A 23,475-nucleotide genomic window follows, 5' to 3' on the forward strand; every position below is an offset into this window, starting at 1 on the left:
GCAGCGCCCACCGGTCCAGCGAAGGGAGGGGCTGCGCGGCGCGGATGCCCGGCCTCGCCTTCCCCTGCTTCCAGCAGGCGCAGCCCCTCGGCTGGACCCAAGGTCTGGCTTGGGTCTTCAGCAGAGCTGGGCCGTCCGGGTCTCCGAGCAGTCCAGCAGCTCCTCCCAGGCCATCGCCCGGGTGTCAGGCCCAGGACGCAGCTTTCCCGCCGGGGTCTCCCCTCCAGCGGCGGGGTGCGCGCACACACACACACACACATACACACACGCCCGTCCTCGCCCTCGATTCCGCTCTGCAGCCCTGGCAGTCGCGCAGTCCCGGTCCCTTCCTCCGGGTGCACGGCCCCCGCAGGCCCCTCCCGGGGGCGAGGCGGGGGGCAGGACGCGCGCGGGAGCCGGGCGCGGGGAGGGGCCGGCGCTGGGGGAGTGTCTGGCTGCCCCCGCCCCTCGAGTGAGTGACTGGGTGAGGAGGTCCCCTCCCTCCGTCCCCCTCCCTCCTTCCCGGTCCCCTCCCTCGCTCGCTCGCCGCCAGCCCCGGCTCGCTCCCTGCCCACTCCCGGGGGGGACGTTCCGTGCCGCGGCCGCCGCTTCTTTCACACTTTAGTTGGGAGCCGCGCGCCGCGCTCAGTTACTGGAGAGAGCTGGCCGCGCGCCGCCGCCTCCAGCACGCACGCACCCGGGCCGGGCTTCGGGGGCTTCGGGGCTCTTACCCCCGGCCTCGGGAGGAGGGGGAGACCGGGACTCACCGTGGGGAGGAGGAGGAAGACAAGGAGGGAGGAAGAAAACCCGCGAGGAGGACCGGGGCGGGGGGCGGGAGGCTTGCCACCTTCAGCCCCCCCGCGAGCGCCCAAGGTAAGCGGGAGCCCCCCGCCGGCCCGGGGGAGGGGGGAGTTGGCGGCGCGGCTCGGCCCGGCTCCGCTCCGGGGCGCGCCCGGGTGGGCTGGGAGGCAGGCCTGCGGGTGCCTGCCTCGCGGCGGGGATGGAGCCGCGGTCGTGGCGCTGCCGGCGCGCGGCCCGAGCCGGGGCTGCTGCTGCTGCTGCTGCTGCTGCTGCGGGGCTGGCGGGGACGGAAGCTGGGGTGGGGGAGCCGCTGGGGGCGTCTGCTGGCCGGGACGCAAGGGCTGGGATGCGGTTGGGGCTGCTGACGACTTTCGTCACATTGAGGCCTGGGTGGTTGGGGTTCGACACCCTTGCTTTCCCACCCGTACCCCCCCCGCTCACCCCCCCCCCCCCGCCGCCGCCCTCAGCCTTTCCTGCTCCTCTCGAGCTTTGCCCGTAGCCGTCGTACTTTTGCAAGCCAGAGCTTGAAAGCAAAAACCAAAATGCAGAACCTTTGCTCAATCTCCGAGTCTCTCCGCTCCGACGGATTTATGTGTTTGTGTGGGTGCTGTGATCCCCCGAATTTCTGAAGTTTTGACCTTTCGGGGAGGGGGGCTGACTGGTCTCGGTGCAGCGGTTTGTCCACCTCGATATATTTATTATTCGTGCCCAGGCGAGGCAGCCGGGGAGTGGGGCGCTCCGTTATTGTACCGGAGGGAAGATTTCACTCCCCTCTGCGGGCAGTTCGCGAGGTGCGGCCGCCTGCAGCTGCCTCTGGTCGGCTGCTGGGTGTCCTTCCCCTGCCTTCCACCCTGCCCCCCACCCTCTCCGACGGATTTTTTTTTTTTTTTTCTCCCCTCGCTTACTGTTTGTGCTAGAGAAGCCCTCTCATCTCCCATTCATCTCTCTTTCTAAGGCTCTGGATTGGCTCAGGCACGATGATAAAAATTGGGGTGGCTTTTCTCCACTCCAACAGTTGCACGGTCAAAGGAAAAAATATATGCACATAGTCACGCATTAATCCTGGGAGATGACAGGCACCGTTCGAGATAGAAGTGTTCGGTTTCCGGTAGGACGTTGACGACCTATGTATAAGGTAGCTCCGGTCGCGTGTGGGTTAGGAAAATTGTTTTAAAATAGATAGTTGCTTCTGTTGTGGCTGGAAGACAGCCTTAAGTTCAGCTATCGGAGCAAGTCTGAAAGGGAGCCAGCTTGGTCACCCAGAACTTCAGGAAAGACACACATGCTCTGACTCAGACTTTGGGAGGGGGACTAACACACCATAGATTCCATGGAGTACTTTTTTTTTTTTTTTTTTTTAATTTTAAGGAAACAGTTGGGCTGTTCGGGGAAGTGACACGTTCATTACACAGACATATTATGAACACTTCCTTACTTCATGGGCTGGGCTCACCTTCTACCTAATGAGAATAATCTTTCTGTTGGTAGAATTGGGATGTATCAGGATAGAAAAAAAAATCATGGGTAGAGTTGGTCTGGGGTGCTCTAGCTTTCGTCTATCCAAGTACTAACCAGGCCCAACCCTGCTTAGCTTCCCAGATCAAAGAAGATTGGGTGCATTCAGAGCGGTATAGCCCCAGACACTATAGCTTTCTTAGGGGAGAGAAGGTAATACTTCATAAGGGTCTTTAAGTCCAGGGTGCTCAAGTTGGGGGATTTCTCCCCTTTTTCATACTTCTAGAGCTGGATTGTAGGATCAATGGAACATGTTCTGTGTTGGCTGTTTGGAAATGCAATTGATCAGATGTGGAAATTAATTTAGACTTGGTTATTTTTCTTTTGCTGCCTATAAAGGAGGAAGTGCTGGTGATGGGACAGCTGAGTGTATTTGTCTCTGCATTAAGCCAGTGCTGGGACTAGCACTTCACAGATCAAAAATGCAGTGTGGAAATCCTCCTCTAGTGTTTCCTGCTGTGCAGACTGGGTTATGACAGCAGCTCAGGATGGCTGTTCGGAAAAGCATTGAAGACAAGCAAACTCAGCACTTGGATGAACAGAGGGCTTCAAGAAGGAGTGGGGTACTTCTGTTGTCAAGTTTATCTCCTTTAGGGCATTTTTCCCAAGAAAAGTTGGCCCTGGTTGGTAGGGTGGTCTTATAGCCAATGCTGATATTTCATCCTAGAAGGACCCTAAGGTTCTAGGTTCCCTCTTCAGCTGACTCAATTACACTGGTCGAGTTCTTTGGTTCTTTGCTAGTGTTTTTTGTGTTCTTTATCCTCTCACCCCTGATCTCACTTTATCATCTAGTATGGATTTCTGGGGGGGCTTCTCAGGTAGCCCTAGTGATAAAGAAACCGCCTGCCAGTGTAGGACACATAATGAGACACCGGTTCGATCCCTGGGTCAGGAAGATCTTGTGGAGGAGGGCTTGACAACCCACTCCAGTATTCTTGCCTGGAGAATCCCCTGGACAGAGGAGCCTGGCAGACGAACACGACTGAAGTGACTTAGCATGCACGCACACATGGATTTCTGGGAATTGATAGGCTGCTGTCTGAAGTGGTTTGAGCTTCTTGAAGCGTCACAGGGTATAAATCAAAAGCCTTTTCATTAATTGGTACTATTTGCTGTGACTCTACCTAAGAGGAAGGTGATGTCCCCCATTGTGAGTCTCATTTCCAGGTTGATGGTGCATCAGTGCTGTGTTGATTTTTGACCAGGCAAGACTTGACTGTCACTTAGTGACTTGCTCCAGGCTCCTAGTAACCACCACCACCTCCCCCCCTTTTTTTAAAGGGGAAGTCGTGCTTCTTTTTTTAAATTAATTTTATTTTTGGTTGCACTGGGTCTTCATTGCTGCAAGCGGAATTTTTCTGGTTGCCGCGAGCAGGGGCTACTCTTCATACTCTTCATTACACATGGGCTTCCCATAGCGTTGGCTTCTGTTGTTGCGAGCATAGGTTCTAGGGTGAGAGGCTCAGTACTTGTGACTCACAGGCTTAGGTGCCCCGTGGCATGTGGAATCTTCTCCCACCAGGGACTGAACCCGTGTCCCCTGCATTGGCAGGCAGATCCTTATCCACTGGTCCTCCAGGGAAGTCCTGGCCCCTTTCTCGTAGCTGTTTTCTGTCAGAGAATGAAACACCCCAGGTTGGAGAAGGAGAAGTTTGGCATCTCCCTTTAGAACAGGAGTGGGCAGGATATCATTCACCGAGGGTCCTAAGTGTGGTGTAGCCAACTTCACAGGAACTTATCAGTAGGACCTGGAGCCCTGAGAGGCACCAGCAAGTGCATTTTGGGCCATCTGAGATTCCTTCTTTGGAATTATAGAAGTCTCAGGAGCTTGAGAGAAGTAAAAGTTGTGATTAATTAGGTTCTCGTTAAAACATGAAAAGCAGATTGCAATAAATCAATGTAAAACTGGAAAACTTGGAAAACTGAGAAGAGGAGAGAAAGTCTCAGGGAGAAGGTGTGCATGCAGGGAAAACTGCTACCCTGAAACGGTATTTTAAAATTCGTGACAGTTGTGATTTTAAGAGATCATAATTCAAGAGCTTATCTGAAGTGACATGTAAATTATATACATACATATTTTTAAAGTAGGCAATTATTTAGCTTGACTCCCTCAGTTCTGAAGTTTAATTTTACAACTTACACTGGCAACAAGAAACAACTTGACATGCTGTGGTTATGCAATCAGGACAAGAGTGGTTGCACGTCAACTGGGCGAGGATGAACCTGGAAATGAACACACAGCAGTGTCTGCAGTAAGCAGGTAGTGAGTGCCTTCCCCTCCTTTATTATTATTATTTTTTTAATTCAGTGTGTTCCTGGAAAATGCATTTCCTTGGTTGCAGGCTAGTCACATAATGTCAAAGATTGCTTTCTCGCTATACTTATGAAAGGAGATGCAGCTGCCCCAATCTGAGTGGAAACTAAGATGAACTGACCAAACTAGGTAGGTAGAGGCAGACTATCTTGCTCGTCTCTGCAGCTTCCTTGGCAGCTGATGGATTACCTTGCGCTTACTTGCAGGTCACTCAATGAGTGATTGCACTGAATGGAATTCACCTAATTAGTTAAGATCTGTAACGTGTCAAAAACCTCCTTGGAAATACATTAGATGCAGATTTCCATTTTCATAAATCAGTACGGTAGTTTATCAAGACCTCCATATTATGCCGCAGGTAGGATTTTTCAATGTGGAAACATGTTGGACAGAAAAGTAAAGATATCAAGCATAATGTCTTCTCAAATTACTGGAATTTCTACTTAGGATCATCTTCATTTGGAATATATATAATATCCGTATTTGACAGATATTTCTTCACTCCTGATTGTGACTCTGGTCTTCATCTTTTTTTTGTCCCAGGCATTCATTGAATAACAATGCTTCATATTTAAAGGGTGCTTTATAGTTTTCATGTACCCTTGTCTTACTTGACACCATGCTGTGGTTATAACACGCAAGGTTTTCCTCCTGGGATCGTTCCCAGAATGTGCCTGCATCAAGGAGTGGAGAGAGGTCCTGGTGAAGCTCAGGTCACCCCCCGCCTCTTGGTTTACTGGATTTTCCCAAGGGAGGCCATCGTGGATATTCACTGCTGTTCCTCCTAAAATAACGTAAAACGAGCAAAGGTGAGACCTTGCCTCATGCAGCGAGCGCACTCAGACTGCCAGCATTCATTCTGCGCCTCTGCCCCGGCATCTGTCTGTCCACTCTCCCTAGGCTGCCTTTTAGGTTGCTTCGCCAGATGTCCCTTTTACCTACATCTCCTTTCTAAAGCGTTTCTGTGCCATAGATGTTCATCCATAGGCCTCCTGCTTCTTCTCCCACCACCTTACTTTTGTCTGCAAGACTTGGCTTGTGTGTGTCGCAGTGATCTTTCCCAGTCCTTTCACTGTGTTTCCAGGCCCACTTTCCCTCTGACGGCGCCCACCTCCCTGCAAAAGGGTAGGCTTTCTGCTTCCAGCTGCGTCTCCTGTCTGCCCTCAGGGCCCCTCTTCCTTGTCCTACTTTGCCCCACATGCCTCCCTTATTACCTCCGCCCACTTCTCTCCATCAGGCCCTCAGATCTCCCAGCCCATGCCTGCCTCTGCCTGTTTCACAGGCTCACACCATATCAGCAGATGTGTTTACAGCATTCATGAGTTAAAGTCCACAGGCTCTGTACCTTGTAGAAAAATGGAGTTAGAATATTCTCAAGTTTGGGAATCTTTCTGCCTTTGTTTTCACTTTTTTCCCAAAGATATATATATATATATATATATATGTGCAGTGGTTAGTTGCTCAGTTGTGTAGTGGGTTGCCATGCCCTCCTCCAGAAGATCTTCCCAACCCAGGTATCAACCTTCCCAACCTAGGTCTCCCGCATTTACCATCTGAGCCACCAGGGAAAGGGATTCTCCTGGGCCAAATTCTGAAACTCACCAGGACAAGGAACTCCTTTCTATGTCTGTTCCATTTTCTTCCTTCTGGAATAGGAATGTCTATAACTATTACCATATGCCTATCCCGTCACTGCATATATATATTGATATATATAGAGAGATGTGGACCATTTTTAAAGTCTTTATTGAATCTGTTACAGTACTGCTTTTGATTTATGTTTTGGTTTTTTGGCTACAAGGCATGTGGGATCTTAGTTCCCCGGCTAGGGATCAAACCCGCGCCCCCTGCATTCAAAGGCAAAATCTTAACCTCTGGGCAGGGAAGTCCTTGTTTTCACTTTTGATTCCACAATGTTTTTGACTTTTAAAGACTCTTAAAACCCTTTAATAAAGCTGAAGCACTTTACCTCATCATTTCATTTAGCTTTTACATCTTATGTTAGATAATAGTTAAAGAAATATCTAGGCGATTCTTGTTATTTTTAAAATTGGATGAACATACCTTGAGCAGCATTTCAGAAATTTTCATAATGACACTGTTGAAAGGCTCTCCTATACACCAAAATCTACTTCTGGTCTTCCTTGGTGGCCCAGTGGTAAAGAATCCACCTACAATGCAGGAGATGTGGGTTTGATCCCTGGGTGGGGAAGATGCCCTGGAATAGGAAATGGCAACCCACTCCAGTATCCTTGCCTGGAAAATCCCATGGAACCTGATGGGCTACAGTCCATGAGGTCGCAAAGAGTCAGACACAACTGAGTAACAGAACGCACAGATACATTTATACTAAGCAAGGATTCTTTAGCTCAGACCTGACATTGTTGCTTTCCCTTATCAGTTTATCACCTGTGTGGCCCTATTAGTAGGGTCATTGGGAGAAAAAGTATTAAACTGAGGACTACTACTGGAAAACACAGCCTATTGACTCATTATGTATAACGAACTTGGATTGGTCTTTTTATAAAACTACTTCAAAAGTAGATCCAGCACTAGTTACGCAATATCCTGAGGGCTCCAGGGCTTTTGGAAGAAGGTGCTTTAAAGCAGAGCAGGGAGAATGGTTTTTAAGTAAGAATTCCTCCCTGTCTTAAATGGATCTGTGCTTTATTTGAGTGCCAGGGACATTGTAGTAGTTTCAGTTTCATATATTAGGACATTTTCCACCTTCCTTGATGACATACGATTTTCCCTGCCAGAGTAGGGTAAGGAAGGAGAAGGAGGGGTTGGTAGTCTTTGCTGGAGTGTGGGGACATTTTTCATACCCATCATCACAGATTCTGGTGGAGTAGGGTTCGATCCCTGAGTCCGGAAGATCCCCTGGAGGAGGGCATGACAACCCACTCCAGTATTCTTGCCTGGAGAATCCCACTGACAGAGGAGCCTGGTGGGCTATAATCCACAGGGTTGCAAAGAGTTGGTGACAGCTTAAGCAACTGAGCACACACACAGGTGAGACCCACTCAGCCGTCCAAGAGATGCAGTATTTATCATCACAGGAACTCTGAAAAGCTTATCCCTGAACCGCAGAGTTGGCATGGAGGCCTATACTGGTTGTTTACAGTATAGGGGAACCCCTGTGTTAACCCTGTTATTTCTTTCAGGAGAGGGTTGAAAGGCCAGATGTGAACTAAGGAGATGCTGCGAGGCTGCCCTGCTGAGATTTGTAGAGAACTTTTCAAAGACACAGATAATTAATACATGCCAAGGGGTGACTTCAGCAGTTCTATCTGAAAGTTCTGCCAACAGCAATTTTCCTAAGATAATTTTGTAACAGTTCTTCCAATTAAAAGGTTATAAAGGAGCCAGCCACACTTATCTCTATGTCTCAGGAAGATACTATTACTATTTTGAGGAAGGAGGTGAGAATCCAGGAACCTCTTTGTTTTGTATTTACTGAAAATTCAGATGTTCTGGTCTCCATGCCAGGAATCCATGACAGTCTAGGGACAACTCCCAAAACAAAGTTTCTGCTTACCCTTGGTGGCCGCTCCAACACGCACCCCCACCTGGCCTTGGGCTTCCTTCCCTCTGCCGCTTCTTTTAAGGTCCAATCCCTTCTCCTCCAAAGAGCTTCTTCTCTGACCATCTGAGTGGTGTCTCCCTTAGCTTCCACGAACTCCTGCAGTACTTGCTAAGTCACTTCATTTGTGTCTGCCTCTTTTGCGACCCCATGGTGTGTAGTCAGCCAGGCTCCTCTGTCCATAGGATTTTCCAGGCAAGAATACTGGATTGGTTACCCATTTCCTTCTTCAAGGGGTCTTCCCAACCCAGGGATAGAACCCATGTCTCCTGCATTGGCAGGTGGAATTTTTAGCCACTGAGCCACCAGGGAAAAGGTCCTGCAACACTTATTTGATGTTTATTTCTTTCATTATTGGTTTTGATCTTGATTTATGAGTTTTTGGTCACCCCAGCGAATCATCAGCTCTGTCATGCCCACTGGGTCTTAAGGGTTTAACATGCAGAGTAAATAGCTGTTGGTTGATTGACAGCTGGTTATTGGTCTGAGGCTTAGAATTTTTCTCTGTGAAGACCTTGCTCCCATTTAAAACTTTTTAACCAAATAAGGAAGTGGAGTTTCTCAGGGATGAGAAAAGATAATGGAAATTTTTTTGATTCCTTTGTTGGCCAAGGTTAAAGCATCTAATCTGTCTTACTCATGAAGATAATGTACTAAACAAACATTTGTTGATGACACTTTGTGTCATCTCTGCGCCTGGCACAGGAGAGATGCTGGAGATACAGATAGAAAGGCCTGGCCCTGACTTTGCGGACTTCTCAGAAAAGCATGGGAAGTGTCAGGCAAACGCCTGATTTGGGGAAGAATCAAGGTGCTTTGGAAGCTGGGGGAGAAAGCAGCTGACTGTCTAGAGGTCGGCTGACTGGGTACCCTGTCTCCCTGGGACAGTCCAGGGCTGTGCCCTTTGTTCAACATAGTTATTAATGCACACCCTTTGCCCTCAGAAGTCTCCCAGTTTGGACAATAAATATTGATAACAGATCTCCATAGAGAAGTCACAGATGGGTTCGCAGAGAAGGAGGTACTTGGGATGACACTGAAAAGCCACACAAGGGTCCCCTAGGGTATTGTGTACATTTCCTAAAGTATTGGGGGACCAGCATTGGTTTGCTAATCATTTTTCCTCATTTTACTGTGCATTTGCATACTGGTTCACAGACTGGCATTTGGGGATAAAGGGATCTGAGGGTCGATGGAAGGTGAAGTGGCTTCCCAGGTGGCACAGTGATAAAGAATCCGCCTGCCAAGTAGGACATGTGGGTTCGATCCCTGGGTCAGAAAGATTCCCTGGAGAAGGAAATGGCCACCCACTCCAGTATTCTTGCCTAGGAAATCCTGTGAACAGAGGAGCCTGGGGCGCTACAGTCTATGGGGTCTCAAAGAGTCAGGTAGGACTGAGGGACTGAATGTGCACGCAAGGAAGCTGAAGTTGGGCATTCCAGCAGAGTTCACACGCATGTGGAGACAGGTGGATGTAGGTCACTGTGGCTTGGAGCACATGGAAGATGAGACTGATGAACTATGCAAGGCTTCATAGCGCAAGAGTTTGGACTCATAGCCCAAAAGAAGATGCATTGAGAGACAATGAGAGATTGTAAGCAGGGGGAGACATAATTTGCATGATAGATGGTTCCTTTGTGAGTGTGGGTAAAAGACTGGACGGGAACTGAGAGAGTGACCCCAGGACACCTACGGCACAATTGGGCCCCAGCACATTTTTGTTGAATAAATGAATGAGAGAGGTTTTGAATATGTGGTAGTTGAAGCTACATAGCTTTATGTGAGATTGCTCGGGGAAAGTAAATAGAAGGAAAACGCTGAATCCTAAGTTCCAGGGAACACCAACTTTCATGGGCTGTGGATGGAAAGGATAGTGGATACTAAAACTGCAGGCTCTCATCGTGGCAAGAAAACCAGGCAAGTGGTGTCAGGAAGAGAGGATGGGTGTGTGCTTCACACTGTCACGTGAAGGAGTAAAATAGCATTGAAGAGTTTGTCTCAGAATTTACAATTCTGTTATAGAAGTGGAAGTATTGACCTTAGGGCAGATATCGAGACATAGGTAATTGGTTGGCCAAAAAGTTCATTTGGATTTTTCTGCAAGCTATTATGGGAAAACCCAAATGAACTTTTTGGCCAGCCCATTACTTAGCATTATAGAATTACTGTATTCATGCTGCATGCACGGTGTGAAGTTTTATCATTGTTAGTTTTATACATTGGGATTCTGAGGTTTACCTTATACAGTTTATGCCAGTACCGGGTGTAATAAAAGTCTGAGGCCATGTTCTTGGAGGATGATGGAATCACACAATGTTTAATCATTGTGAATTTACAAGTGTGCATAGTGATATATAAAGGGGTTAAAATACATGGATGTTTACTTTCTACTTGATGTGGAGCCATCTATGGGGGAGGGACACATTAAGTTACAACCTTGTTACAAAAGATGGCTAGTTGTAGCAGCCAGGCTGAGTAGCAGTATCCCTGAGGTTTGTGGTAAAAATAAGAGGCAATTGTTGCAGAATAGGTTGTTACTTGTCCTCAGTCTCTACTGAGACCCCAGGTGGATGTGGGGCGTGGCATTATAACATATTGGAGGGAACTTGGGCTTTGGATTCAGCAAAAATTATCCCATTTTCACCATTTCCTAACTCTAGCTTCCTGGTCTTCAATAATTATGGTAATAATTGACAGTAGTAATAATAAAAGCTAACATATATCGAGTGCTTACTCTGCATCTAGGTGCTGTGCTAAGTACATTACATGCATTGTCTTTAATGCTTGCTACAACCTCCCGAAGAACCTATGACTATTACCTCCATAAATAAAGCAGAACTGAGGCTTAGGGGTCTCTAGGACCTTGACCAAGATCTTATAGCCAGTAAGTGGTGGTGCTGAGACTGGAATCCAGGCTCTCTGACTCTTGGGCAAGAGTCAAGCTTCCAATTATCAACTTCTGGGCAGTTCTGTTTTCTGCCTTTCCCACTGCACATACACATTCCCTTCTCACCTACTGGTTCTTTTTCAAGTAAATTGGAGACATTATGTCTTCTTGTCTGTACATACTAGATTATATTTCTAAATGATAACAGCTTTTTTTTCTTTTAATATAGCCAAGTATTATCATTCCTTAAAAATATTAACAATAATTTCTTATCTAGTCAGTAATCATATTTTCCTGGTGGGAAAATTTTTTAATGATTAATGTATTTTATTCAGAATCCAAACAATATTCACACTTGAGAGATGCATCAATCTTTCTTTATAGACTTCCTTTCTCTATTTTGGTTTTCCCTTGTGGCTCAGCTGGTAAAGAATCCACCTGCAATGTGGGAGACCTGAGTTCAGTCCCTGGGTTGGGAAGATTCCCTGGAGAAGGGAAAGGCTACCCACTCCACTGTTCTGGCCTGGAGAATTCCATGGACTGTGTGGTCCATGGGGTTGCAAAGAGGTGGACACAGCTGAGCGACTTTCATTTTCTCTATTTTCCCTCTTTTTATTCTTCCCTGGCAGTTTATTTGTTAAACAGACTTATCCTGTGGGGTTCTCTAGAGTCTGCAGTTTTCATCTTCATTTTAGTATTCTTCACTATATTCTTCAGTTTCCAGTATTTCCTGTAGTTTGATCGAGACTGGAAGCTTGATCAGGAGTACCTCATAGAAAGTGCTCTGTGGGAGGCACATGTGCCTTTTTGTTTATTTGTGCAGTTATGACTCCCTGGACTAACTGGGTGGTGATGGGGGCTTCCCTGGTGGCTCAGTGGATAAGAATCCACCTGCCAATGCAGGAGACATGGGTTCAGTTCCTGATCCAGGAAAATCCCACATGCCCCAGAGCAACTAAACCCATGAGCCACAGCTAGAGGCTGCACTCTTGAGCCCATGCTCTGCAACAAGAGAAGCTGCAGCGATGAGAAGCTTGTGCCCTGTAACTAGAGAGTGGCCCCCACATGGCACAAGTAGAGAGAAGCCCACGCAGCAATGAAGAACCAGCACAAAATAAATAAATAAATATTTTTTTAAAGAAAGACTAAGTGGTGGATTTAGGTGTTGTCAGCCTGATCTTTCCATTGGAAAGCTTCCCGAGGCCCTTCAAAAACCACTTTGGTTATTGCTTAGATATATTATTTCAGAAATGGTTGAAAAATGATAATATTCTGTCATCTCTTCTGCATTTGGTTAGCTGGAGTTTTTCTCTCAAGAAGAGATTTACCACATCAATTATTTGGTCACTTCAGGGTGTAGTCCAGCTAGGACAATTAATGCTCAGTTTTATTCTCTCTATTTTAAATAATGTTCAGAATTATAAGTTGATTTTCTAACATCTTTCAAAGAAGACCAATGGGAGTATCATTAGGAACTCATGGATTTTAACACAATTCATGTGTTTATAGTCTTTTGCAGTTATTTCTTTTGAAGTTCAAGTTATCTTTGGCCCAGAGGAGAATCTTTAAATTGGCGTCTGAATCCTTTTGACATGACTATACTGGTGTTTGAGGATGTCCTTACTTTGTGGTATGGCAAAGATATTTCAGAATTCTCTAGTACATTTCCTGTCCCAGATCTTTTTATTTCTAACTGATATTTAGAGACCACAATACAGGTGTTAGGAATTCTCTTTGCCTTTGGACTGGTCATTGTTCCTAGGTTGTTCAAGTGGACAAAGTTAAAAAACATAGATATGTATGTATATCTAGCTACTGAGACATGGAGATACATATATATGTTTGTGTATGGATATGTTTTTGTAAAAATGTGTGTATGTATGACGTGTGTATGCTTATATGTGTGTGTGTGTGTGTGTGTATGCATATTGTTTCTGTTTAATAAAGCAAGGGCTTCCCCAGTGGCTCTGCAGAAAAGAACCTGCCTGCCAGTGCAGGAGATGCAGGAGACACAGGTTAGATCCCTGGGTTGGGGAGATCCCTTAGAGCAGGACATGGCAACCCACTCCAGTATTCATGCCTGGAGAATTCCATGGATGGAGGAGCCTGGTGGGCTACAGTCCATAGGGTTGCAAAGAGTCAGACATGATTGAAGTGACTGAGCACACAATTAAGCAAATGTATCTATTTTTTCCCTTTTTTTCCCTAAAAGGTAGCATACTATAGTTACCCACCTTGCTTTTTGCACTTACTGGTATTTTTCAGAGATCACTCTGAAGCCATATATTAATATAAACATTTTTCAGCACCTTTTACAACTGCAGAGACTCCATTGTGTAAATATACCAAACTTTATTTGGTATATACATGGCTATTTTCAGCCTTTTGCTTTTACATTGTAATGGGAATGGTTTGTTTTTGGTGGTGGGGGTTTATTTGCAAATCAAACATAAAGCCTGAATGGTTAAGTTTTTCCTTAACTAAATGGACAGCTGAATGACCAGTGCTGCAGTGAATAGCCTTGTGAATATTTATGTATGTATTCTTGCCAGTTTATCTTCCTAGAAGTGAAGTGGGATTGCTGGGTCAAAGGATAAATGGATTTACAGTTTTGTTTGATATCACCAAAGTTCTTTCTGTGGGTACTGTACAATTTTGCATTCCCACCAGCAGGTAATGAGAGTTCCCTCTTATCCCACAGTCTTACCAGGAGACATGTTGTAAAAAACCTTTGGGTCTTTGCCATTCAAATGGTGAGAGATGATACTCTAGTGTAATTTTAATTTGCATCTCTTATTATGAGCTAGCTTGAGTTCCTGCCATTTGCATTTCTTTTTCTGTGCACTGTCTCTTCATATTTTTTGGCCATTGTTACAGGATTTTAGGTCTTTTCCCCCTTTATTTATGAAGCTTTTTATATATTAGGGACATTATATAGTAGGCATATCATCCCTAATATTTGACAGTTTTCCCCACTTTATCATTTGTCTTTTTCCTCTGATTATGGTTTTTCTAATGTAATTTTTCCCCTTGACTTACTCAGTTATATCAGTCTTTCTTTATTCCCTCTTGGATTTGAATCATGATGTAGAAAAACTTCTAGATTGTAGAGCAGCACTGTCCAATAAAAACATAGTAGGAACCATGTATGGAAATTTTTAGCAGCCGCAATAAAGCAAATAAAAAGAAAGGTGTAATTAATTTAATAATATATTTCATTTAACCTAATATGTCAAAATATTGTTATTTCAACAAGTAATCAACATTTTAAAATTAGTAATGAGATATTTTACAATTTTTTCATGCTGAATTTTTCAGAACTGATGTGTATTTTATACTATAACACATCTCAATGTAGTCACTAAATTTTCATTGTAAATAATTAATCTGTATGTAGATTTAATAAAATAAGTTTAAAAGTAAGTTCACATAACAAAGTTGTTCCAAGTGTACATAAAAGTCTTTCAATAGCTGTGTTGAGTGTCAGTTTTTAAATTTCAATTTAAATTATTTAAAAGAAATTAAAACTGCAAATTCAGTTCCTAGCACGTTTCAGGTGCTTGGTAGCCACGTATGGATAATGACTACCATCTTGGACAGCACAGTTATAGGATAGTCAGTGTATTTTCTTTTAGTACTTGTGTGGGTTAATCATTAACATTTAAATCTGTGACCATTGGAATTTATGTTGGTGTATGGTATGGGGAATGGATCCAATTTTCTTTTTTTTCTAACATGTTTATTTGGAAATCACAAACCACTTATGTATTAAAAATTTCATCTTTTCCCCACTAATTTGAGATGTACCCCTATCGTATAGGCTTCCCTGGTGGCTCAGATGGCAAAGAATCCACCTGCAATGTGGGAGACCTAGGTTTGATCGCTGGGTTGGGAAGATCCCCTGGAGAAGGAAATGGCAACCCACTCCAGTATTCTTGCCTGGAGAATCCCATGGACAGAGGAGCCAGGCAGACTACAGTCCATAGGGTTGCAAAGAGTCGGATAGGATGGAAGTGACTAAGGACAGCATAGCACACTTACCATATACTTAATTGTTATAAGTAATTAATAAGCCAAATTTCTGCATTTTCTATTCTCTTCTGTTAGTTTGTCCCTGCATATTCCAATACCCTACTATTTTCATCATAGAGAACAGATAAATATATTTTAATATTAAAACCATGTTGGGATACCATTTCATACCAAGCAGATTAGTAAATGTCTGTCAGCATTAAGCACTGGGCAAGAATGTGGAGCAGAGGGAATATATACATACATTGGTGGTGACAGTATAATTTGATATATGACTTTGGAAAGGAGTTTGGAATGCCCTGTGAAGTGGTCATCCCCTTGAGGATAGCAGAGCAGATCCAAACCTGGAATGGGAGCAGTTTTGTCTAATAACTTCAGTTTGCCATTCTAATATTATCAATTTTTATAGGACTTGGATTGTGAAAAAGGTTGGAAAGCAGTGCCTTAGAGAAACTTACACATGTGCAACAATGCTCAGAGATAGCAACCCTATTCATAACAGTCGAACGCTGAAACAACTTTTATGGCAACAACAGTATACTGAATACAGAAACTGTGATGTGTTTATAATAGTCCTGAGAGTAACCTGCAACTGTGTGTAACAATATGGATGAATCTCACAAGTGTAACATTGAGAGGAAAAGGAATGTAGAAAAATGATACAATGTGATCCCATTCATGTAAAATTCAAAAAATACTAAACCAAAGCAATACATTGTTTAAGGACTGAGTCATATATGAGATGACTAAAGAAAAGCGAGAGAACTAATAATATAAAGTGCTGGAAGATAGTGACTACTTCTGAGGGCAAAGAGGAGGGGCAAAGTCACGTGGAACTTTGAAGGTGTTTATAAGGTTCTGTAAGCAGGTTCTGTATGTAGGTAGGTACATATACATTTTTGGTTTTATACATTAAATTATATGTGTGTTATGCGACTACTATTTTATAATAAAACAGAAACAAAACAACAGCAAAATTCCAGACTCAGGAATAGGCTAACCAAAATTCAAATAATTAAATTTATGCTCGAGGAAAACTTTAGATGTAAAACACTTTGCTCTTTCCGTCTCTTATTTAGTGGCAGTAACTTTTTAATTGGCTGGCAGAACAGTTGAAGACAGATTTGCTTTTATTGTCTGGGTCAGGCAGCAGGAAATATATCGTTGGGTTCTACACACAAGAGTCACTGTCGCATTACCAGGTACAACTACAGGTAGAAGTTTCTTTGACACTGAGGCAATTTGTTTTGGTACCAAGCAATTAATTTTGGAACCATTGTTTGCATTTTAAACCATGGCCAGCTTTAAACTTTATTCAGAGAGAAGATTTTTGAAGAGACAGCATCATAAATAGCAAATGTTTATCAAGTATATGCTATACACCAGATGCAATGTGTACATTAAGTCATTTAATCCAGATAACGGTCTCCTATTAAGCCATACAGGTTATACATATTGCCAGAGAGTCAACACAGGAAATACATGATGAGATTTTCATGAAAGCTTGTCTGACCCCAAAGCCCATGTTCCGAAACAGCCTTTTAACAGCTTCAGAGCTAATAGAGCCTTTACTGAGTGCAGTGCATCCTAACTCATTCCAGAAAGAGTATTTCTAGCCTTAACATTTCAGAGAGGGAAGTGTAGGTCTTCAGAATGTCTGTGATTTTTAACATCTGTTTAAGTTTGCTGTCTTCGGTAGCATTAAGCCGCTGCTCTTTACCCCTCTGTTTGATGGTCCTTTCATAGGCTTGGAGGCCGTAAAGAATTTGATTGACTGGGCAGTGGAAGGCCTGCCAGGGTTTCTGTTGCTTTTCTGATATGAACTCTTTCTTAATTTTGTATCCCCAGGATTAGCCCAAACCTCAAAACCTCTCTTCACCATGCCTGTGCAAAGCCTTTGCAGCCTATTGCACCTTCTGGCATTAAGATTACATGTATCTCTTTCTCCAACTTGTCAAAATTTTAAAACCGTTTTTTCCACCCCCCCCATTGGTTCTTCAAGAATTACCTTATGTATCCCAGATTGTGCTTTCAGCGAGTGAAACTTATTCCTGATCTTTTATCTGAGTCGTTATTTGGCATGTTATTATCAGACCCAGCACTGATAATTGTCATTATGCTTTGAAGTTACATCATGTTTAGCTTCAGAGTTCCCCCATTCTTACCCCGTCTTTCCACTGGTATTTTCTGGAGAGAACACAGCTGAGGAAGGCGACAGGGTGGGAAGGAGTATTCAAATGAGCATTTGGTTGCTAGGTAACCTGGCTTACTCAGGATTTGTGACTTCCTAAAGTTATGTAGAAATTAACTGCAGAGCTATTTGGAATCTCTGTCCAATGGCACATTCCTGTTTAGATTAGTGTGCATTCACTTTGGAGCTGACAGTAGCTTCTAAATCTACATAGCCTCTTTGTCTAGGAGCTATTAGACTTACTCTTTCAAGGGAGTGAATATGGCAAAAAAAAAAAAAACACATGCTTTTTTTATATAAATAAAAATGAGGTCAGTGTACAAGTGAAGATGGTGAATCCCCATCACATCCTGTGATCTGTGGATGTGTGAGTGCCTTTCCAAGCCCTGGGAGGATAGTTTTCATAGTGATACTGAAGCCAGCTTTGTATCTTCCTTCTGTCTTCATTATATTTGAGTTTCCGCCAAGTTTGCTTTAGGTTCTAGTGTCAAGAAATATACTTGTCCTTTGTGTAATCTCCAGTGAGAGTTATATGGTGTTCTATGTGAAGATAAAATAGCTTGTATGTGTTTAGATATTTCACTTTTTAAAAAGCATAATATCTAAGATTAACAAAATTTAAAAGGAACCAAATAGAATTAAATAAGTTCCTATGGTTTGCAAGGAAGTAAAGTGAGTATGTCCAGAAATGAAATGCATGTGGGATTTATACTGGTTTTCTACTACTTGATTAGATCCTATGATAATATGCTTTGAGGGCTCTTCCTTGGATCTTAGATGTTGTCAGCCACAAAGGTGGGATCAGAGTGAGGGTGAGGGAGTAATAACCTTGAAACGAAATAAAAAGAAGCAGTGGTATTTACGATCTTTGGAAAATAACATTTATTTTCTAACTTGTAGCAGGTTATTTGTTAAGTGGCAGAGAGGATCCGAATTCTGAGGGAAATTCAGTTCAGATAGCACTGCTTATATTGGAGAAGGAAATGGCAACCCACTCCAGTGTTCTTGCCTGGAGAATCCCAGGGACAGAGGAGCCTGGTAGGAGGCCGTCAATGGGGTCACGCAGAGTCGGACACGACTGACTCGACTTAGCAGCAGCAGCAGCATTGCTTATCCTCTGCACGCAGCCTGAAGATAACCTTGTAATTTACAGCAGCACATTCAGACTGTATCGTCCTGATTGCTCCTTTAAAGGCCTATTCCGGAAGGACTTGAGACTCTCTCTCTGCTACTTTGTGCTTTAATGGGCCAGCTGCCTGCATGTGAAAGCAGAAAGGGAAACTTGGAGAGGCTGTAGTCTTTTGGATGCTTCCTTGAGATTGAGTGGGTTTTTTCCTCCTTTCTACACTGCCCTCCTTCCCCTTTCTCTATGTAGTTGATGTGGAACTAACACATGTGGCTCTAACGTTTTATACGTTTAAAATGGGTGGGAAAAAAATTAAATACATGCCTAAATGGTATTTCCCATAATTGAATGAACTACAGCTCCATTTGGTAACATGTAATGTGAAAAACTCTGAGAATCTCTCAGGTTAAGATTTTCTCTCTAAGCTAAACAGAACTTTCCCCAGGTCACAGCGTGTGCCCTGCCACCTCCACCTAGCACCGTGAATGCATCTATTAAACAAATGCGTGCACAGCAGTTCAGAAATCCTCAAACGCTGTTTTCTCTCCCTAAGTAAATAAAACACCGCGTTGGCCAAAAGGGACGTTGGGAACTGAAAACCTGAATGAACATTTTGGTCACCCCAGTGCATCATCTTGGGGTATTTTGATAGCTCTAAGCAATCTCTTACCTGCTTACCTTTGAAGTATCTTGCCTTTTTTAGGGCAGATGGTGGGACTGGGGCACTTAGGGAAATGTGCCAGGTCTCTAGCAAATCATTCATGATGCCAAATGAACATTGTATTTGACATGGCTATTTATTTATTTTTTATCAAGTGTAAAGAAGTCATAAAGTTATGCCTCTTCCTTGCATTGGTAAGTCATGATGAAGCCGTGAGAAAGTCAAGATGAAGAGGACTCGGTCTTGTTTGTGCTGCATGGGTACAGGGATTCCACAGCAGATGTGCTGATGGGTGTCAGGTGAGGAAAAGAGCCATGACCTTCCAAGACTAGGGTTTAGAAACCATGGAGTGGGCCACGGGGAGTTGGAATTCTCATTTTCACTTTTCACTAGACTGGTTCTCCCTTTGTTACCTATGGTCAGCATAAGAAAGAGCAGTTGGAGAATTAATAACTCAGTGATCATTATTAATACTGCGACAGGGCAGCTAAGAATGAGAAACATGTCCTAAATCGAACTTGTAACAGTTCAATATTTCCTTGCTGAGTGGGTAGATGACTCAATGCACTTGGTATAATACATTAGAATTGCTCTATTAAAACTGGAAAATGTGTCTTAATATTGTAACATCGCAGTCAGAAATGGTTTATTTTTGTTGGTGGTAGTTTATTTCCAAATCAAACATAAAGCATGAACTGAAACATTACTTGTCACTTATTGGACAGACAGCTGAATGAACAGAGAAAGTAACTGAATTTATTCTACAGCCGCCAAAGCCCTGGGTATGGCGGCTTTGTGCTTGTTGGCAAACCCTGCTGCCAAAGAGACTTCAGAGAGACTTCAGTGTCTCAACAGTGGGACCCACTCTATTGGCAAGAAAATACTGCTCTACTGGGCTTTTTATTAACTTGAAATTTTAAATTCATCATTCCTTATTTTGAATCCAGTTCAACAAAGGGTTAGTATTTGGGTCCTTTGCTAGGGCCTGGAGCTTTGCTAAACTGAGCTATAGGTTAAAATGTTTATCATCAAAGAGGAAATTTTGTCTATGTTAGGTATTTGTGAGGAATGACAAATCCCTGATAAGGGCTGAGAAATAGGAATAGTCAGCTGCTAAAGAGATAGAATGAGAAGGCACATCCCCCTGAAGGCTTTACCCATCCTTTGGGGATAGTCTGACCTTTGAAAAAGCTTTAGTGGTCAGATTTCACCACCTTTTCTCTGGCATCCCAATCTGATGGAGTCTCATGCATAACAAAAATGGCACATTAGGGTCCTTTTATTTAATTCTGACAATGCCCCCCCTAGAAAATTGTAGAACAAAGTCTGTTCCTTAGCCACAGGGCTATTCTTCCAGTGACCTAATGGGTTTGAATGTTAGTGCTCTTTCAGTACTAGACTACTAAGAGTTATTTCAGCTGAGAACGTGAAATATGGGTAGTTTCCATCTATTCAGCACTCTTTTTTTTTTTTTCATTCTTACACAACTTTCAAAGAAAGTTTCCTTTGGTGTTTGTAGTGTTGGGATGACCCAAGGCCAGCAGTTGGCTAAACTGTTTGCTGTAGTTCGCCTTGGGCCAGGTGAGTCACAGCTGGGGGGCCAGGAATCTGCTGTTTGTATTTTTCAGTGAGTGGGCTCTTGTGTTGGAATACTCTAAGGTCAGAATTGATTCTGACCTTCAGCCTTTGTAGAAAGAATTATCTCACAGTTTTGGGAAAAAGTAAATGAAATAGGTTAGTGGTGGAGTGTATGTGGACTATGGAATGTGGACTTGAGATGGGGGCTAGGAAATAACCTGCAGATAGGTTTTTAACACAACACCTTTTCAGGTCTCTGCTCAGTCGCTTCAGCCATGTCCAATTCTTTGCGACCCCATGACTGGAGTCATCTGTCCACTGGGCTCCTCTAGGCAAGAATACTGGAGTGGGTTGCCTTGATCTCCTCGACCCAGGGATTGAACCCATGTCTCTTGCATCTCCTGCATCGCATGCAGATCATTTACCAACTGAGCCACCGGGGAAGCCCCGCTATTGGAATAAAGGGATTCATAGTGGATTTTGGTGAATTAAAACAGAAAGAGCAAGAAAGTGGTCTATACCAAAGTAAAATGATCCTCTTAATCATGAATTAGTAGCTCTTTTGTTGTTGTTTAGTTGCTAAGTTGTGTCCAACTCTTTGTGACCCCATGGACTGTAGCCTGCCAGGCTCCTCTGTTCATGGGATTCTCCAGGAAAGAATACTGGAGTGGGTTGCCATTTCCTCTGCCAGGGGATCATCTCGACCCAGGGATTGAACCTGCATCTCCTGCATTGGCAGGTAGATTCTTTACCGCTGAGCCACCACTTTGCAGAGAGAGGATTTCAGTCCACCTGGCCTACCTCAACTTTGAAGCTGACTGTCTTCCTAGCACACTGCCTGGTTCACTGCAGGCCTCAAAAAAATTGAATTAAATGTTATGGTGACTCCAGGGCCTCTGGGTATTCATTGTTTCATTTCCCTTCTCTGTGGGTTTCTGAGTAATGTCTTACTGTTCTAAACTGTCCTCTCAGTTGGCTTTACTTTTATGTATGCCCTTTCTCAAGCGGCACTGAAGAGTAGCTGTCAACAGAGGAGAATCAAGACATCTATATAAATTTGTATAATGGCAGGCAAAGACATATAGCAGAATAGAAATAAACTATAAAAATTGGCAAACTTATAAAATATAAAATGATAAGACTATGGAGAAGAAAGTGTAAGGACAGTAGGAAATTTATTTTTTTCAATATAATGGAAATAAAGCGTCTGTTCGTAAATTTAAAAATAATATCTAATAAATATGCTGCAAGAGTCTTCTTTGTAAAGAATGTATTGTTCTGGTCAGGAAAAGAAAAAAAGAACTGTAATAGTTAAAAGGTCTGTGAATAGTGTGTTTGTATAGGAAATATGGGTTTGGAAGCAATGGTCAGATAACTGTGCTTGTACCTGAATAGGTGAAGATGTTTCAGGCTGTTAGAATTTGTCTTGGGAGGAAGAGTTATACTAAGATCAAGGAGGTCTTTCAGGTGGATCTATTGGATTTCATACTTTGGTCATAACTCTTGAACATGTTGAATAATTTTGACTAAATTTGTAATAGCACAAGAAATGTCTTAGATTCAACCCTGTGGTTTGATGTGCAGTATTTAAACAACCAATAGAAGCCAGTCCATTTCCAAATGAACATTTTTCTGTGAATTAAAATGAATTACAGTGTACTTTAAGTGGATAAGGTGGCTAGTGGTATATGTCCATATTGAACGAGAAGGTGTGGTCAGTTTTCCAATCTTCTAATAGACATTTTGGATTAATTTTATCTGAGATTATGAAAGGTTAATTTACCAAAACTGTTTTTTTTCCCTTAAGTCCTTTCATCAACTAGAGTTGCTTTCCAACTGGAGAAAGTACCTTATTGATTCTCTAATTTTATTTCCATTAAAAAAATTTCAAAATATATGAAGGCTTAAACATGAATATATGTGGCTTCTGGGGAAGTTTCTGAGCAAATACACAATCAGCGGGGTCCTGTGTAGTTTTCAGGGTTGGTGTTAAGCAGGCTTAGGAAAACTACTGGCTTCTCTGGTCTTCAGAGATCTCTTCTGCAAATGGGCTAGAGGCTGTAACTCCCTTACTCATGATTACAAACGAATTATATTTATCTGTGTGTGTGTGTGTGTGTGTGTGTGTGTGTGTGTATGTGTGCAGTAAATTGTGGCTATTGGGCAGCTGCTTACAAACTAGGGTGTGGAGAGTTCAATGTTATCTTTTTCTTAAAGCCAACATAACTAAAAGTTATTGGTTACATTTCTTTTGAAATGACTCATACTGAGTTTATTATGAGACACTAGTAGATTCTGTGTTATTTCTGTCATAAGCTAAAATGTGTCTTCAGTCCACTAAGCTTGCCTCATTGTGCCAGACTTGGTTGCAGGATTCAAAACTTATTTGATGCCCTCCAGGTGCTAATCATATAGTCGAGAAGATACCTAAAATTATGCAGAGATGACTATTTAGAGACTATTTGATATGGCTGATCATTACTGCATTAAATTTCCCAGAGAACTGGGATGTCCAAGGGTTCCTCTTTTTCCAGTTGCACAAGTACAGATGGCTTTTTAGTGGGATGGATACTACGGTAAAGATAATATCATTGGGTGCTTTTTATATTTCTTTGTTTTTAGTTTAGTTATTTTACTTCTCTCACCCCTGTGTTTCAGTCCCTGTCAGATAAAGCAAGGGTTTTCTTAGGAAATAATGCAGCCAGGTTTAATTGCCACTCAAATGAAGACAGCACACAACCCACAGTTAAGGTGGGAGTATCACCCTGGGGATTGTCAGCAGACCAGCCGTGGGTTTTCCTGCATAAG

At 43.2% G+C, this 23,475-nt stretch overlaps 1 protein-coding gene across 1 annotated transcript in view; it reads left to right on the top strand.

Annotated features, from left to right (window-relative positions):
• The first annotated feature begins 454 nt into the window (after nt 1-454).
• C16H1orf21 (chromosome 16 C1orf21 homolog) overlaps nt 455-23,475 on the top strand; it is a 242,193-nt gene continuing 219,172 nt past the window's right edge. Inside the window, exon 1 of the mRNA XM_061383465.1 lies at nt 455-852. The gene's annotated coding sequence lies outside the window, so the exon portion shown is untranslated. The remainder of the gene's footprint in view (nt 853-23,475) is intronic.

Source organism: Bos javanicus, chromosome 16, assembly GCF_032452875.1.
Source record: "Bos javanicus breed banteng chromosome 16, ARS-OSU_banteng_1.0, whole genome shotgun sequence".
In the NCBI taxonomy this organism is placed as follows: domain Eukaryota; kingdom Metazoa; phylum Chordata; class Mammalia; order Artiodactyla; family Bovidae; genus Bos; species Bos javanicus.